This window comes from Pongo abelii, chromosome 4 (assembly GCF_028885655.2).
Source record: "Pongo abelii isolate AG06213 chromosome 4, NHGRI_mPonAbe1-v2.0_pri, whole genome shotgun sequence".
Taxonomy (NCBI): Eukaryota; Metazoa; Chordata; class Mammalia; order Primates; family Hominidae; genus Pongo; species Pongo abelii.
In genome coordinates, this window is record NC_071989.2 from 85844035 (window position 1) to 85863792 (window position 19758).

Below are 19758 nucleotides of genomic sequence, written 5' to 3' on the forward strand. Positions count from 1 at the left end.
CTCAGCTCGTCAAAGTCATTCTCCGTCCAGCTTTGTTCCGTTGCTGGTGAGGAACTGCGTTCCTTTGGAGGAGGAGAGGTACTCTGCTTTTTAGAGTTTCCAGTTTTTCTGCTCTGTTTTTTCCCCATCTTTGTGGTTTTATCTACTTTTGGTCTTTGATGATGGTGATGTACAGATGGGTTTTTGGTGTGGATGTCCTTTCTGTTAGTTTTCCTTCTTACAGACAGGACCCTCAGCTGCAGGTCTGTTGGAGTACCTGGCCGGCCGTGTGAGGTGTCAGTCTGCCCCTGCTGGGGGGTGCCTCCCAGTTAGGCTGCTCGGGGGTCAGGGGTCAGGGACCCACTTGAGGAGGCAGTCAGCCCGTTCTCAGATCTCCAGTTGCGTGCTGGGAGAACCACTGCTCTCCTCAAAGCTGTCAGACAGGGACATTTAAGTCTGCAGAGGTTACTGCTGTCTTTTTGTCTGTCTGTGCCCTGCCCCCAGAGGTGGAGCCTACAGAGGCAGGCAGGCCTCCTTGAGCTGTGGTGGGCTCCACCCAGTTCAAGCTTCCCGGCTGCTTTGTTTACCTAAGGGAGCCTGGGCAATGGCGGGCGCCCCTCCCCCAGCCTAGCTGCGGACTTGCTGTTTGATCTCAGACTGCTGTGCTAGCAATCAGCGAGACTCCGTGGGCGTAGGACCCTCTGAGCCAGGTGCGGGCTATACTCTCCTGGGGCACCGTTTCCTAAGCCCGTCGGAAAAGCACAGTATTCGGGTGGGAGTGGCCCGATTTTTCAGGTGCCGTCTGTCACCCCTGGAAAGGGAACTCCCTGACCCCTTGCGTTTCCCGAGTGAGGCAATGCCTCACCCCTGCTTCGGCTGGCTCACGGTGCACTCACCCACTGACCTGCGCCCACTGTCTGGCACTCCCTAGTGAGATGAACACGGTACCTCAGATGGAAATGCAGAAATCACCCGTCTTCTGCGTCGCTCGCGCTGGGAGCTGTAGACCGGAGCTGTTCCTATTCGGCCATCTTGGCTCAAGATCTGATGGTTTTATAATGGGCTCTTCCTCCTTCACTCTCTCTCTCTCTCTCCTGCCAGCTTGTGAAATAAGGTGCCTGCTTCCCCTTCAGCCACGATTGTAAGCTTCCTGAGGCCTCACCACCCATACAAAACTGTGAGTCATTTAAACCTCTTTTCTTTATAAATTACCCAGTCTCAGGTAGTATCTTTGTAGCAGTGTGAAAATGGACTAATACAGGTATAGATAAATAGACATTGCGTTAAAATACCTCCGCAAAATATACAAAGTAAAACACACATCATATTTCATAGTGAAACATCAAAGGCATTCCAACTAAAGTCAGAAAAAAGGTAAATATGCCTATTAACACCATCATCATTTAACACTGTTCTATAGATTCTAACTAATGCAATAAAACAAGACAAACAAATAAGAGAAATAAACAGTATAAAGGAGAAAAGATTATAATATTTATAAATGATATTGTCTCACTAGACAGTCTGAGAGATGTTAAGTGGATTCAGCAGAGTGGCCAAATTCAAAATCCAATAGCATTCCTACATGCCAATAGCATCTAATTAGAAATGTAACTTCTGCCAGGTGCAGTGGCTCATGCCTGTAATCCCAGCACTTTGGGAGGCCAAGGCAGGTGGATCACTTGAGGTCAGGAGTTTAAGACCAGCCTGGCCAACATGGTAAAACCCCATCTCTACTAAAAGTACAAAAATTAGCTGGGCGGTTGTGGTACATGCCTGTAATCCCAGCTCTGGAGGCTGAGGCAGGAGAATCGCTTGAGCCTGGGAGGTGGAGGCTGCAGTGAGCCAAGATCGCCCCACGGTGCTCTAGTCTGAGAGACAGAGTGAAACCCTGTCTCAAAAAAAAAAAAAAAAAAAGGAATGTAACTTCAAAAAGAGCCTGTTCCACGTAGCAACGAAGAAGTAAGCCTTAAGAAATCAACCTTAAAAAATGTACAAGTGATGAAAATATAAAATTTTATATTTTATATTTTATATTTTATATTATATTTCATCCTAAGTGATGAAAATATAAAATTTTACCAAAGGGTTAGGGGTTGGGGTAGAGACCTAAAAGGGATACTATTGTTCTGAATAAAAATATTTGAATGAATCTAGATATTTAATGCAGTATCAATCAAAATTCAAAATGTTTTACTAGGCCAATTGATGCTAAAGTTCATCTAGAAGAATAAATGCAGCTGAAAGCAAGACATTTCTTGGGAAAAAAAAAAAGAATATTGGACTCACACTACCACTCATTTAAATGTACTATAAAATTGTTGTAACTTAAAGTCTGGTATTGACCCAAGAGTAAATAAATTCATTGGTTGCATAGAATAGAAACAGACTCAGTTATATGTTGGCATTGACATTATGAAAAAGTTAATATTCCTGACCTGTTAGGAAATAATATAGTATACAATAAATGGTACTGGGACAATTAGTTAACTATGTGGCAAAAATTAGGTTCCATCCCTGTGTTAATTTCCTATTACTGCTGTTACAAATTACCACAAACTAGATAGTTTGAAACAACATAAGTTTAGTCCTACAGTTCTGGAGTCCAGAGGCTCAAAATCAAGGAACACAGTCTAAGGTATGGGCAGGACCCTCCCTTCAGAAGCTCTAGGGGGAAATTCTTCCTTGCCTTTTCTAGCTTTTAGGGCTGCATTCCTTGCACTCCTTGCCTCCAGGCCCCTTCCTCCATCTCCAGGGCAGCAGCATAACATCTTCAAGTCTCTCTCTGCTCCCTGTTCACATGGCCTCTTCCTCCTCTTTGTCGAATCTTTTTCTGCCTTCCTCTTTTAAGGACACTTGTGATGACATTTAAGACCCACCCAGTTAATCCAGGATAATCTCCCCATCTCAGCACCCTGAACTTCATTGTATCTGTAAAGTCACTTTTGCCATATAAAGTGACATTCACATTTTCCAGGGATTAGAATTTGGACATATTTGGGAGCTGTTATTCAGCCTACTGTAATCTCTAACCCACACAAGGCCTAAAATAAACCCCAGATTGATTAAAGATAAACTACAAAAACTAGATTTTTTGTACTTTTATTTTAAGTTCAGTAGTGCAAGTGCAGGTCTGTTACACAGGTAAACTTGTGTCATGGGAGTTTGTTGTACAGATTATTTCATCACTCGAGTATTAAGCCTAGTATCTATTAGTTATTTAGCTATTTTTCCTGATCCTCTCCCTCTTCCCACCCTCCATCCTCCAAAAGGCCCCAGTGTGTGTTGTTCCCCTTTACGTGTCCATGTGTTCTCAAAAAACTGATTGAATTTTAGGAAAATATTTTCCTGACTGAGGGGTCTCATGGTTGAGAAATGGAGTGAGAGAGCCTTTTAGCATAAATCTAGGCAAGAAACAATTTTTAAAATTTGTAAAACAGTAAGTATTATATGAATACCCAGTTTTATTGCCTTTCAATTAGGAAATTCCTCTTATGTTTTTTATTTTATTTATTTATTTATTTATTTATTTATTTGAGACAGGGTCTCATTCTGTCACCCAGGCTGGAGTGCAGTGGCATGATCACAGCTCACTGAAGCCTCTAACTCCTGGGCTCAAGTGATCCTCCCATCTCAGCCTCCTGAATAGCTGGGACCACAGGTGCACACCACCATGCCTGGCTATTTTTTTTTTTAATCTTTTGGTAGAGAAAAGGTTTCACTTTGTTGTCTGGGCTGGTCTCAAATTCCTGGGCTCAAGTGATTCTCCCACCTGAGCCTCCCAAAGTGCTGGGATTAGAGGTGTGAGCCACCACTCCCAGACTTCTTATGTTTTTTAATAGAATTTAAATTTAACAAGGTTAGTGAAGACATGAGGTTCAAATTTCACAAGTAATTTCTAGGTGTTCATTTGAATGTATAATAACGAATAAAGTTACCCCTATTTAAAAAAAATTAAATTAGGATTATGAAGAAAAGAGTAACATGACCTCTAATAAAGAAGAGTTTCCACTTACTGCATTTTTAAAATTTTTCAGGCTCTAAGTGAGGTAATTTACATGCACTTACCATGGTTCCACTCAATCTGGTCCTTGTTTATATCTCTTAACTTAATTGTAGAAGCACTCTTCCTAGCTTACACACCCCTAATACTCCAGGCAGTCTGGCTTTTCTGTTCTTTGATCCACCAAGCTTGTTCTGACCTGAGAGACCTTACTGGCTGGGCTCTTCTGAAGGACCCAGCCTTTTGAAGACCTATTGGTGGATCTCCAAAAGGCTGGCTCCTTCGGCTTTGTTCAGGCTTTATTCTATTCAGGTTTTGGCTCAAATATCACCTCTTCAGAGAGATCTTCTCTGACCATCCAGTCTAACGTGGTTCTTCCATCTGATCCCCAAGCCCCTGGTTACGTAATTGATTTGGACAGCTGATCTGTTTAGCTAGCCATGCATCACTCTCTGATACATATCACTCTGGAAGCTTTGCACTGGGTTACATAGGACAATTTTCCCAGGTAGACTGTAAAGTTTTTCTTATCAAATGCACGTGAGTTGTCATGCCCTTCTGTTTAGAGAAATTCCATGATTTATTATTTTGGAATATGAAGAAATCTTTTCTAATTGAATATATGCAATCCTCCAATTTACTAAGCATTTGGGGATTTTCACACTTAAGGCTTTCCAAAACAGCACACATCTATAAACTTGTGCCTTGAAAATGCTGTGACTGGCAAGGCACGATGGCTCATGCCTATAATCCTAGCACTTTGGGAGGCCAAGGTGGATGGATCACCTGAGGTCAGGAGTTTGAGACCAGCCTTGTCAACATGGTGAAACCCTGTCTCTACTAAAAATACAAAAATCAATCGGGCATGGTGGTGGGTGCCTGTAATCCCAGCTACTCAGGAGGCTGAGGCAGGAGAAGTGCTTGAACCTGGGAGGTAGAGGTTGCAGCAAGCCAAGATCACACCATTACACTCCAGCCTGGGTGAAAGCACGAAACTCCATCTCAAAAAAAAAAAAAAGGAAAAGAAAAACAGAAAAAGAAAATGCTTCATTTTCATTATTATATTTTATAATAAAATTACTCTGGACTTTCTTCACAGAATTGGGAAAAACTACTTTAAAGTTCATGTGGAACCAAAAAAGAGCCCGCATAACCAAGTCAATCCTAAGCCAAAAGAACAAAGCTGGAGGCATCACGCTACCTGACTTCAAACTATACTACAAGGCTACAGTAACCAAAACAGCATGGTACTGGTACCGAAACAGAGATATAGATCAATGGAACAGAACAGAGCCCTCAGAAATAACGCCGCATATCTACAACTATCTGATCTTTGACAAACCTGAGAAAAATAAGCAATGGGGAAAGGATTCCCTATTTAATAAATGGTGCTGGGAAAACTGGCTAGCCATATGTAGAAAGCTGAAACTGGATCCCTTCCTTACACCTTATACAAAAATTAATTCAAGATGGATTAAAGACTTAAACGTTGGACCTAAAACCATAAAAACCCTAGAAGAAAACCTAGGCATCACCATTCAGGACATAGGCATGGGCAAGGACTTCATGTCTAAAACACTAAAAGCAATGGCAACAAAAGCCAAAATTGACAAATGGGATCTAATTAAACTCAAGAGCTTCTGCACAGCAAAAGAAACTACCATCAGAGTGAACAGGCAACCTACAAAATGGGAGAAAATTTTTGCAACCTACTCATCTGACAAAGGGCTAATATCCAGAATCTACAATGAACTCCAACAAATTTACAAGAAAAAAACAAACAACTCCATCAAAAAGTGGGCAAAGGACATGAACAGACACTTCTCAAAAGAAGACATTTATGCAGCCAAAAAACACATGAAAAAATGCTCACCATCACTGGCCATCAGAGAGATGCAAATCAAAACCACAATGAGATACCATCTCACACCAGTTAGAATGGCAATCATTAAAAAGTCAGGAAATAACAGGTGCTGGAGAGGATGTGGAGAAATAGGAACACTTTTACACTGTTGGTGGGACTGTAAACTAGTTCAATCATCGTGGAAGTCGGTGTGGCGATTCCTCAGGGATCTAGAACTAGAAATACCATTCGACCCAGCCATCCCATTACTGGGTATATACCCGAAGGACTATAAATCATGCTGCTATAAAGACACATGCACACGTATGTTTATTGCAGCACTATTCACAATAGCAAAGACTTGAAACCAACCGAAATGTCCAACAATGATAGACTGGATTAAGAAAATGTGGCACATATACACCATGGAATACTATGCAGCCATAAAAAATGATGAGTTCATGTCCTTTGTAGGGACATGGATGAAATTGGAAATCATCATTCTCAGTAAACTATCACAAGAACAAAAAACCAAACACCACATATTCTCACTCATAGGTGGGAATTGAACAATGAGAACACATGGACACAGGAAGGGGAACATCACACTCTGGGGACCATTGTGGGGTGGGGGGAGGGGGGAGGGATAGCTTTAGGAGATATACCTAATGCTAAATGACGAGTTAATGGGTGCAGCACACCAGCATGGCACATGTATACATATGTAACAAACCTGCACGTTGCGCACATGTACCCTAAAACTTAAAGTATAATAACAATAAAATAAAATAAATAAATAAATAAAATAAAGAAAAATATGTATGCCCAGAGGAAAAATAAAATAAAATTACTCTGGAAAAAGGCAATGCGATCAACCCTACATGAGATAATAACTGACATTTATTTGAAATGATTTAGGAATGTAGAGAAACCATATCACTAAATATCACAAAGGAAACATTTCAGGCCATTTATAATATCCTTATTTTGCTTAAGAATTTTAGGTGACCTTAATCTCAGAGGCAAAGGCTGAAGTTATACAAAATGGCCAGGCACAGTGGCTCATGCCTGTAGTCACAGCACTTTGGGAGACTGAGGTGGGTGGATTGCTTGAGCCCAGCAGTTCAAGACCAGCCTGGGCTACATGGTGAAACCCCATCTCTACAAAAAATACAAATATTAGCTGGGTGTGGTGGTGCATGCTTGTAGTCTCAGCTACCTGGGAGGCTGAGGTGTGAGGATCATCTGAGTCCAGGAAGTCAAGGCTGCAGTGAGCCAAGATCACATCACTGCACTCCAGCCTGGCTGACAGAGCGAGACTCTGTCTCAAAAAGAAAAAAAAGAAGTTAGACAAAATAATCTTGTTATACTTTTCCTCATATTCCTAATACATTGAATATTTTTATTCATTCATAAGTTTTTTAAGAAGTTTAAATATCTAGGTAATATACTCATAGTGAAGTAGAGTCTTCCACATACACAGATTCAACCAAGAGCAGATCAAAAGTGTTCGAAAAACATAAAAAAAACAATAAAACATGACACACATTTAAAAATACAGGCTGGGCGCGGTGGCTCATGCCTGTAATCCCAGCACTTTGGGAGGCCAAGACAGGCAGATCACCTGAGGTCGGCAGTTTGAGACCAGCCTGACCAACACGGAGAAACCCTGTCTCTACTAAAAATACAAAATTAGCCAGGCGTGGTGGCGCATGCCTGTAATCGCAGCTACTCGGGGGGCTGAGGCAGAAGAATCACTTGAACCCAGGAGGCAGAGGTTGCAGTGAGCCGAGATCAGCCATTGCACTCCAGCCTGGGCAAAAAGAGCAAAACTCCATCTCAAAAAATAAAATAATAATAGTAATATAGTATAACAACTACTTACATAGCATTTACATTGTATTAGGTATTATCAGTAATCTAGAGATGATTTAACAGGAGGGTGCGCGTACATTATATGCAGATACGACACCATTTTTTTTTTTTTTTGAGACAGTCTCTGTCTCCCAGGCTGGAGTGCGGTGGCATGATCTCAGCTCACTGCAACTTCCACCTCCCAGGTTCAAGCGATTCTACTGCCTCAGCCTTCTGAGTAGCTGGGATGACAGGCGCCTGCCACCACACCTGGCAAATTTTTGTATTTTTAGTAGAGACAGCATTTAACCATGTTGGCCAGGCTGGCCTCAAACTCCTGACCTCAAGGGAGCCACCCGCCTCAGCCTCCCAAAGTGCTGGGATTACAGATTTGAGCCACCACACCTGGCCACAACACCATTTCATATAAGGAACTTGAGCACCTGCAGATTTTGGTGTCCATGCGGGATTCTGGAACCAATATCCTGAGGTTACCGAGGGATGACTGTACAGATCTACTAGTCTGCCTTCATGTTCTCTTACCAAGGCGCACTTACAAAGTCAGTGACTATGGACTTGCTTTCCACTTCACTTTTGCAGCAGAAAGAACAACTAATCAGCCAGTTCAGGCTTGAATCCTGACATTGATCACTAGTTAAATGTATAAAGGTGGGCCAGCTCTTAACCTTTCTGAGACTCAGAGTTTCTAAAAATTATTAGTCCTCATCATCATTTAAAAATAAAATTCTTAGAAAACAACACTCTCAGAATATTGCCCAGCTAGAAATAAACTTCCTCCTTCTATGTTAAAAAAAATCTACAGACTTGTACTTAGATGTTGAAATGAGAGGATCAGCCTCCTAGCAGGGCCTAAAACTACTCTCTAAATGTCAGGGCTCTGCAATTATATTTATATGCAGACAGGAATCTAAATATTTTATTAAGATAGTCAACAAATACATATGGAATTTGCCCTGAACATGGCAGAAGCCAGAGGCCATGCAGATCTACAAACTGAGGAAAACCCAGGCCTTGTCCTCGAAGAGATTATAATAATAGAAGACTATAAAAGAGGATCTCCTCTTTTATATTCCTGGCCATGAAAATGTATAATACTACAGCCCAAGGCAGAAACGGTGAAAATGTTTCATGGCAATGAATTTTTCAAAGATTCAGTTTTCATTTTTTATGAATTATATTACATTTCAAAAATCATTTGCTCACATCTCACTGCTGTGGTTCAATTATTTTACTATATGTGAGACACTATTCTAAGTGCCTGGTATGTAGCAACTTATTTGAGCCTCAAAACAATCCTGCGGGAAAGTTGCCATTGGCATCTTCATTTCACAGACGAAAAAACTAAGGAACTGGGCTTGAAAAATTTGTCCAAGTTTACACAGCTAATAATTAGCAGAGCTGGTCTTTGAATCTACAGAGTCAGTCTCTAGGGTCCAAACTTTTAATTATTCTGCTATACTACCTCTTGACATATTTAATATATCTTGGAAGTTGTACCATATCAACATGTAAAAACTTACTGGTTTTTACAGCTGCAAAGTATTCCATTGTATGGCAATATTGTAATTCATTAAAATATCTCCTAATGACAAATCTTTTGTTTCTTTTCTTTTCTTTCTTTTTTTTTTTTTTTTTTTTTTTTTTTTTTTTTTTTTTTTGAGACAGTGTCTTGCTGTGCTGCCCAGCCTGGAGTGCTGTGCCACAATCATGGCTCATTACAGCCTTGACTTTCCAGGCTCAAGCAATCCTCCCACTTCTGCATCCCCAGTAGCTGGGACACTCACCTCTGCACCCAGCTAAGTTTTGTATTTTTCATAGAGAAAGGGTTTTGCCACATTGCTCAGGCTGGTCTCGACTCCTGGCCTCAAGAGATCCTCTTGCCTCAGCCTCTCAAAATGCTGGGATTACAGGTGTGAGCCACCTTGCCCAACCCCTTTTATTTGTTTCCAATCTTTTGCTATTGCTAATAACTATGCATCTGTTACAGGAAAGGGGTCCAGATCCAGACCCCAAGAAAGGGTTCTTGGATCTTGTTCAAGAAAGAATTCAGGGCGAGTCCATAAAGCAAAGTGAAAGCAAGTTTATTAGGAAAGTGAAGGAATAAAAGAATGGCTACTCCATAGACAGAGCAGCCCCGAGAGCTGCTGGTTGCCCATTTTTATGATTACTTCTTGATTATATGGCAAACAAGGGTGGATTGTTTATGCTTCCCCTTTTTAGACCATATAGAGTAACTTCCTGACATTGCCGTGGCATTTGTAAACTGTGATAGCACTGGTGAGAGTATAGCTGTGAGGATGACCAGAGGTCACTCTCATCACTATCTTGGTTTTTGTGGGTTTCGGCTTCTTTACTGCAACCTATTTTATCAGCAAGGTCTTTATGATCTGTATCTTGTGCCAACCTCCTATCTTATCCTATGAGTAAGAATGCCTTAACCTCCTGGGAATGCAGCCCAATAGGTCTCAGCCTCATTTTACCCAGCCCCTATTTAAGATGGACTTGCTCTGGTTCAAACGCCTCTGACACTTCCATAAATAACTTAATGACTATATATTTTGTAGGCTGTCACTGTCTATGATTCTCTGAGAGACAAGTCCATGATCATTGCAGAACCTTAAAGTAATGGTACCACACCACTTATTTCATTACATCTCATGGATACAAAGCAGATTTGCTAAGTGCAATAAGAAGGGCGAAAACAAACTGAACAAAGTGATAAAAGAAATCACATCTTTGGCCGGGAGCGGTGGCTGATGCCTGTAATCCCAGCACTTTGGGAGGCTGAGGCGGGCGGATCACCTGAGGTCAGGAGTTCGAGACCAACCTGCCCAACATGGCGAAACCCCATCTCTACTAAAAATACAAAAAATTAGCCAAGCATGGTGGCGGGCGCCTGTAATCCCAGCTACTCAGGAGGCTGAGACAGGAGAATTGCTTGAATCCGGGAGGCGAAGGTTGCAGTGAGCTGAGATCGCACCACTGCACTCCAGCCTGGGCGACAAGAGTGAAACTCTGTCTTAAAAAAAAAAAAAAAAAGAAAGAAAAATTAAAAAAAAGAAATCGCATCTTTTGGGACAAGATGAAGTTCTTGCAGGTCTTGAAGCATGGACTACAACAGGTTATGGCCACAGTAGCCTCTGTGGCTCTCTACAGAGTTTATTTATTTATTTATTTATTTATTTATTTATTTATTTATTTTCTGAGACAGAGTCTCACTCTGTTGCCCAGGCTGGAGTGCAGTGGCTCGATCTCGGCTCACCACAACCTCCGCCTCCCAGGTTCAAGCTATTCTCCTGCCTCAGCCTCCTGAGTAGCTGGGATTACAGGCGACTGCCACCACGCCCAGCTAATTTTTGTATTTTCAGTGGAGATGGGGTTTCACTATCTTGGCCAGGCTGGTCTCGAACTCCTGACCTCATGATCCGCCCGCCTCGGCCTCCCAAAGTGCTGGGATTGTAGGCGTGAACCACCCCACCTGGACTCTCTACAGATTTTCTTTGCGGAAAATGTGAAAGTTGGTATGTTACATGAAAGGAAAATAAATCTTGGGGCTCCAAAATCACTAAGCCAAGCGAAAAGTCAAGCTGGGAACTGCTTGGGCAAACCTGCCTCTCATTCTATTCAAAGTCATCCCTCTGTTCATTGAGATAAAAGCATATTTGATTGCCTCCTTTGGAGAGGCTAATCAGAAACTCAAAAGAATGCAACCATTTGTCTCTTATCTACCTGTGACCTGGAAGCCCCCTCGCCACTTCGAGATGTCCTGCCTTTCCGGACTGAATCAATGTTCGTCTTATATGTATTGATTGATGTCTCATGTCTCCCTAAAATGTGTAAAACCAAGCTGTGCTCGGACCACCTTGGGCATATGTCCTCAGGACCTCCTGAGGCTGTGTCACGGGTGCACATCCTTAACTTTGGCAAGATAAACTTCCTAAATTGACTGAGACCTATCTTAGATTTTGGGGGCTCACAGGAGGGAAAGACAAATATGGAAACAAATATTTTGAAGGCAACAAGCAGTTTTTGTACATACCGCTGAAATAAGTGGCAAAAATCCACATTATGGGATGTGGATGGAGACACGGAGCCCCTCAAATGGTATAATTGGCTTCATTCACAGATGATCCTCTAGCAACAGAACTACCTACTGTTCGTAAATTCACCTGGACAAATCATAAATTCAATATGAGTGACACTCATGAACAATATGTACCTCATTCCACCACTAAAAGAAGATTCAAGAGTAGGTCCCACCTTCGACACCGTACAAGACAATGAAAAACAGTTTAAATATGCAAAATGTGGGGCTTTTCATGTAATTTCACTTTTACTATTTAACATTCACTTGATTAACATTGTCTGACTAAATCATGTAAAAGGGAGTAATACTTGAGCTAGGCGTTAAAATATGGAGAAGTAAATTTATACAGGTAAATGAGGTAGATAGATTTCATAGTAATAAAACAACCAGAGGCATATTTCACAGATATTAGGATACTAGAGTGATCCTGTATTTTAAGTGCATGTACAGGTCTAAAGGCTTAAAATTGAACAATATTGTTTTTGAGGTTAATAGTTAAAAGAAATAATAAAGCAGGTCCTACAAGAGTTAGAAATAAATTTTCATGCTGCCATAAAAAATTTCCTAAACCACTGACATAGCACACTAATGTATTCAAATGTGCCCATGCAGCTGGAGCAGATACTGCCACAACAGTTGGTATAATCACAGATGGAAGGATTATAATGGAAGTATAAAAGCAAAAGGGGATAAAGCAAAACTGAATGGCCTTAAATTAGGTAGTCAATCATACCATTTTAAATCTTGTAGTTCAGAATTCAAACCAAGGTCCCCTGTTTGAGAAAACCAATGGGAAATTTAGTAGACGTCATTAAGAAGGCACTGAAAAAGAACCCTGCTTTTATAATGGAAAAATATTTCAAATCACCTTAAAGTTCAATGGTAGCAGAACACTTAAGGAAATCATAGCACTACAACTTGAGGAAACGAGTCATTGAATATTGTAAACAGATGACATGGACATCTGGTATTTTTGTCTACCTAGCATCCCTGCTTTCCTTTCCAGTGACAGCATCCCTTTGTCTATTGTGGAACTGTGTCTCCTTTACCCTAATAATTTAATTTCTAGGGTACTTTCCTCTGTCAAAGGTGTGGGCAAGTGACCCAGGCCTGACCACTCATAATAATCTGTCTCCACAGCCACAGTGATTAGGCTGAGTGTTAGTCACATGACTCAAGTTGGGCCAATCAGAGCGTTTTCCTGGGAAATTGCTAGAAGAAAGCCTCTATTTCATTTGCGTTGGTAAACTGTGGTATTATAAGGTTGAAACTCCCTTCAGCTATATCCTCAGTTTGTCTGAAGTTCTTGAAAATGAAGCCAACATAGCAGAAAGCAGATCTGAGAGAAGGAGAGAAAATCCTGGTGGTATCATTTGACTTCCTAGACCTATTCATCTCAGAGCAGTACAACCTTTGTCTTTAGAGTTAAGAAAGTCAATATATCCCTTCTCCCACACCCTTTTTTATCATTTATTTTTTGTTAAGTTAGGGTTTGAGGCATCCTTTTTATGTAATTCCAGCACTTTGGGAGGCCAAGGTAGGTGGATCACCTGAGGTCAAGAGTTTGAGACCAGCCTAGCCAACATGGTGAAACCCCATCTCCACTAAAAACACAAAAATTAGCCACGTGTGGTGGTGTGCGCCTATAGTCCCAGCTACTTGGGAGGCAGAGGCAGGAAAATTGCTTCAACCCGGGAGGCAGAGGTTGCAGTGACCCGAGATCATGCCACTGCACTCTAGCCTGGGTGACAGAATGAGACTCTGTCTCAAAAGAAAAAAAAGAAAAGAAAAGAAAAGAAATTGTATGTAGGCTATTACTACAACTACATAAAATTTTGTTGCTTTTTTGTTTGTTTGTGTTCTTGGGTTTATTTATTTTTATTTTTTTGTCCTTAAATAGCATAGGTTCACGACTCAGGATAACTTTACTTTGGCCCCAGATTAGGTCTCCCAAAAGGTTTCCCAGCAGTCAAGTCACGGAGTCTCCTGCTGAGTCACCATGAAGCAGACCTCTACCTTGAGAGGCCTTGTTATCACCCCAACTCTTGACTTCTTCTGGTACCACCATCTCCTGTCACCTGAGCTACATAAAATTTTGAATTCATATTGACTACTTGAATCTAATGGCTAGGATGCAGTGATGCTGCTAAACACCTTACAATGCACAGGAGAGCCCCCAGGAAAAAAGAATTATCTAGCCCTAATGTCAATAATGCCACTATTGACAAACCTTGGCAGAAGGGTAACAGGGTGATTTGTTTTCCTTAAAAAAGGTCTCTTGTTGGCTGGGCATGGTGGTGCACGCCTGTAGTCCTACCTGCTCAGGACTAGGCATAAGGATTGTTTGAGCCCAGGAGTTCGAGGCTGTAGTGAGCTGTGATCGCACCACTGCACTTCAGCCTGGGCAACAGAGCAAGACCATGTCTTAAATTACCAAAAAAAAAAAAAAAAAAAAAATCTGTAGTCTGCTCATCTGCTCATTAGAAGGAAAGGAGGAAAGGAAGGGAAGGAAGAAATGGAAAAGAAAGGAAATAAAGGGATAGAAGGCTATGGGAGAGAAGATGATAAAAAATCAGACAGAAAGATAATTGAAAGTAAAGATAGCTTATTTCTACTCCCATCTCTACAATTGACTGCCAGTGTGACCTCGACAAGCCACAGATTCTTTGGGAGTCGGTTTCCTCACTGGTAATATAGGGAATGGAGCTAGTTAGCCTGCTTCTGAGGTTCTTTCAGTTCAAAACTTCTATGACATTATCTTGGATAGTCAAGCAGACTTAGGGAAAAATTAAGTTTTAATGCTGTATGTGCTCATAGCTATCTTTCTTTTAACTAGAGACCGGGTCTCACTGTTTTGCCCAGGCTAGTCTTGAACTCCTCAACTCAAGCAATCCTCTCTTCTTGGCCTCCCAGAGTGCTGGGATTACAGGCGTGAGCCGCCACAACCGGCCCTCATGGCTGGTTTTAAGTCGTGGCATTCTGTACTATCATGGACACAGTATAGGGTTTCTGTTTCTATCAACATTTTTGGCACAAGTAATAGTGCCAGTTTAAAAAATTCAGGCCCCATTGTTAGACTTTTTGTGAGGCACTGACAACAGAAAAAAGTAATATTGTCAATTTTTTCAGTGCTCTTTTGTCAAAATTTCAATTTTTTTTAATTAAGAAAGAATACGTAGATCTGAACTCTCTTAAAAATTATCTGTTATGGGTATAAATGGGCAGGGAAACTGGCTTGGAATAAAGCAAATTAAAGAGACAAAAAAGAAACTGACTCTCCAGTCTAGCACATAAGGAGCTTAGAAGTTGCTACTCTGTCCTAACAAGTAAAAGGCTGAACAAACTGAAAAAAAATCAACAATATTTTTAGATTTATTACAGAGATGAAGTCAAAGGGCTAAGTGCTGCCCCCGAAACTGACGAGACAGACAGGTAAATGCAGAGAATCACAACTTAGCAGAGCAGAAACCACCCCAGGAACTAGTACTGGGTTAGGAAAAGTGGAACTGTAATTCACAAACTGCTGGAAACTAGATATAGACAAACTTGAGTTTAAATCTCCAGGAGGACCCAGTCTTGGGGGCCCCCACACTTTGGGAAGCTTTACTTCCAGGTGCCTGACCTCGTTCTTACAGTGAACTTTGGAGAAAAATCCCTTCATGCTTCCTGCAGGGGGAGGAGGAAAGGAACCATTTTGAAACAAACCAGAGCACTCTGTTCTGAACAAGGTCTGCTCTCAGGAGAAACTATTTTTCAGAGTCTGCCCAGCTGGGGTTTTATCAAAACCTAACCTACTGGAGGAAAGGAAAGTATTTAACTCCAGCCTACTGTATCCGTCGTGTCCCACCTAAAGGGAAAAAAAAGCTGAAACAGCAATGGGACAGCTCACAGACCAGAGGCGCAGACTACCAAAAGATGGAGACCTAATCGTAGGATGATAGACACTTCCAGTCCCCCATATTTCACCACTCTATTACCAAGGCAGTTTCTTGTATCTAGTATAGCATGTCCACCTTTCAACAGAAATTTATAAAAAATACTGAAGGGAGAAAAAAAAACCCACAATTTGAAAAGACTAAAATAAACATCAAAACCAGAGTCTGATATGGTAGGAAAGTTAGAATTACTAAGCCGGGAATTTTTAAGAACTGTGATTACTATGCTAAGGACTTTAAAGGGAAAACATGCAAGAGCAGGTTGATAATGTGAGCAGAATGATGGAAATTCTAAGATACATTCATGGACAATGCTAGAGATCAAAATACTGTAACAGAAATGAAGAATGCCTTTGATGGACTTCATAGCAGACTGGATGTGGCTGAGGGAGGAATCTCTGAGCTTGAGGATATGAAATAGAAACCTCCCAAACTGAAAAGCAAAGACAGAAAAGACTGGAAGAAAAAAAAAACAGAAGAGACTATCTAAGAACCATGAGACAGCTATTATATGTGTAACATACAATAATGGGGATACTAGAAGGAAAAGAAATAGAAGGAAGAGGAAGCAATATCTTATGCAATAATAACTAAGAATTTTCCCCAGATTAATGTCGGACACCAAACAACAGATCCAGAAAGCTCAGAGAACACTGAGCAGGATAAATGCCCAAAAAATGACACCTAGGCACATTGTATTCAAATGCCAGAAAACTAAAGATAAAGGAAAAATCCTGAAGGAAGCCAGAGGAAAACAAACTTTACCTATACCTTTATCTTACCTATAAGATAAGAATTACATTTGACATCTCAGAAACAGTGTAAGCAAGAAGACAGTAGAGTTAAATAGTTACAATGATGACAGAAAAAAACCACTGGCCTAGAACTCTGCGCCCTGTGAAATTATCTTTGAAAAGTAAGGAAAAATGAAGACTTTCTCATGCAAAAATTGAGCAAATTTTTTTGCCAGTAGATCTGCCTTGCAAGAAATGTAAAAATAAGTTTTTCAGAGAGAAGGAAAATAATCTAGGTCAGAGACATGGATGTACATGAAGAAAAAGAAAAGCATCAGAGAAGGAATAAGTAAAGGTAAAATTAAAACTTTAATTTTTCTCGTTTTTAATTGGTCTGACAGTAGACAGTTTGTTCAAAATAGTAATAGCAACAGCAACAATGTATTTGAACAGTTTGTTCAAAATAGTAATAGCAACAATGTGCTTATGTGTAAATGAAAGGAATGACAGTAATGATACAAGGGATGGGAGGAAGGAATTAGGAATGTTTTGTAATTGTAAGACACTTGCACTCCTCATAGAGCAGTATAGTGTTACAAGGATACCAGGGGGATATTGTGGGTTTGGCTCCAGACCACTACAATAAAGCAAATATAGCAATAAATTGCGTTATGTGAATTTTTTGTTTCCCAGTGCATATAAAAGCTATATTTACCCTATACTGTAGTCCATTAAGTGTGCAGTTACATTGTGTCATAAAAAATGATGTACCAGCTAGGTGTAGTGGCTCACGCCTCTAATCCCAGCACTCTGGGAGGCTGAGGCAGGTGGATCACCTGAGATCAGGAGTTCAAGACCAGCCTGGCCAACATGCTGAAACCCTATCTCTATTAAAAATTTTAAAAATTAGCTAGGCATGGTGGTGGGTGCCTGTAATCCCAGCTACTCGGGAGGCTGAGGCAGGAGAATCACTTGAACCCAGGAGGCGGAGTTTGCAAAGAGCGGAGATCGACCCATTGCACTCCAGCTTGAACAACAAGAGCGAAACTCCACCACAAAAAAAAAAAAAAAAAAAAAGTCTGTTGGCTCACGCCTGTAATCCCAGCACTTTGGGAGGCCAAGGCAAGCAGATCACCTGAGGTCAGGAGTTTGAGACCAGCCTGACCAACATGGAGAAACCCCATCTCTACTAAAAATACAAAAATTAGCTGGGCGTGGTGGCGCATGCCTGTAATCCCAGCTACTTGGGAGGCTGAGGCAGGAGCATAGCTTGAACCTGGGAGGTGGAGGTTGTGGTGAGCCAAGATTGCGCCATTGCACTCCAGCCTGGACAACAAGAGCTAAACTCCATCTCAAAAAAAAAAAAAAGTACCTACCTTAATTTAAAAATACTTTAATGCTAGAAAATGCTAATGATCATCAGATCCTTCAGCAAATTATAATCTTTTTTCTGATGGAGGCTCTTGCCTCATTGTTGATAGCTGCTGACTGATCAGGGTAGTGGTTGCTGAAGGTTGGGGTGACTGTGGCAATTTCTTAAAATAAGACAACAATGAAGTTTGCTGCATCAATGGACTCTTTGTTTGATGGAAGATTTATCGGTAGCATGCAATACCATTTGATAGCATTTGACCTACAGTAGAATTTCTTTCAAAATTGGAGCCAGTCCTCTCAAATCACATCACTGTTTTATTGACTAAGTTTCTGTAATGCTCTATGTCAGTTGTTGTCATTTCAACAATGTTCACAATGTCTTCCCCAGGAGAAGTTTCCTTATCAAGAAACCACTTTCTTTGCTCATCCATAAGAAGCAACTCCTCTTCTCTTCAAGTTTGATCATGAGATTGCAGCAATTCAATCCCATCTTCAGGTTCCACTTCTAGTTATCTTGCTATTTCCACTACATCTTCAGTTACTCCTTCCACAGAACTCTTGAACCCCTTCAAGTCATCTGTGAAAGGGTTAGCATCAACTTCTTTCAAACTCCTGTTAATGTTCATATTTTGACCTCCTCTCATGAATCATGAATGTTCTTAATGGCATCTAGAATAGTGAATGTTTTCCAGATTTTCAATTAATTTTTCCAGATCCATCCAAGGAATCACTGTCTGTGACAGCCATAGCTTATGAAATGTATTTCTTAAATACTAATACTTGAAAGTTGGAATGACTCCTTGATCCATGGGTTGCAGAATGGATGTTGTGTTAGCATGCCTGAAAACAATATTAATCTCCTTGTACATCTCCATCAGTACTCTTAGGTGGCCAGGTGCATTGTCATTGAGCAGTAATAATTTGAGAGGAATCCTTTTTTTTTGAGCTGTAGGTCTCAACAGTGGGCTTAAAATATTCAGTATACCATGCTGCAAATGGATATGCTGTCATCCAAGCTTTGTAGTTCCATTTCTAGAGCACAGGCAAAGTAGATTTAACATAATTCTTAAGGGCCCTAGGATTTTGGAGTGGTACATGAACATTGGCTTCAACTTAAAATCACCAGCTGCCTTAGACCCTAACAAGAGAATCAACCTGTCCTTTGAAGTGTTTGCTTGTTTGTTTGTTTTATGGAATGCTTCACTAATTTGCATGTCATCCTTGTGCAGGGGCCATGCTAATCTTCTCAGTATCATCCCAGTTTTTTTTAGTATATGTGCTGCCAAAGCCAGCACCCTCTGAAGTTTCGAAGCCAGGCACTGTCTTTTTCTCTCTAGCTGTAAAGGTCCTAGATAACATCTTCTTCCAATATAACATTTCTTTCCCCCCACTGAAAATCTGTTGTAAGGATAGCCACCTTTCATCAACTATTTTAAGTAGATCTTCTGGACAACTTGCTGCAGCTTCTACATCAGCACTTGCTGCTTCCCCTTACACTTTTATGTTCTGGAGAGGGCTTCTTTTCTTAAGCCTAATGAGTCAGCCTCTGCTAGCTTCCAACTTTTCTTCTGCAGCTTTCTAACCTATCTCAGCCTTCATAGATTGAACAGTTAGGGCTTTTTCTTGGATTAGGCTTTGGATAAAGGAATGTTGTGGCTGGTTTGAGCTTCTACCCAGACCAGTAAAACTTACTCCATATCAGCAATAAAGTTGTTTTACTTTCTTAGCATTATGCATTCACTGGAGTACACTTTTAATTTCCTCCAAGAACTCTTCCTTTGCATTCACAACTTGGCTAATGGTTTGCCACAAGACATCTAGCTTTCAGTCTATACAGACTTTCAAAAGGCCTTCCTCATTAACCATAATTATTTCTGGCATTTGATTTAAAGTGAGAGGCTGGGTGTGGTGGTTCATGCCTGTAATCC

At 40.9% G+C, this 19758-nt stretch overlaps 1 non-coding gene across 1 annotated transcript; it reads right to left on the reverse strand.

The window, feature by feature from the left end:
- Nucleotides 1-19014: 19014 nt before the first annotated feature.
- On the reverse strand, nt 19015-19125 carry LOC112133562 (U6 spliceosomal RNA). Its single transcript, XR_002915205.1, has one exon. It is a non-coding gene; the product is annotated as a U6 spliceosomal RNA (small nuclear RNA).
- Between the last annotated feature and the right edge of the window lie 633 nt (nt 19126-19758).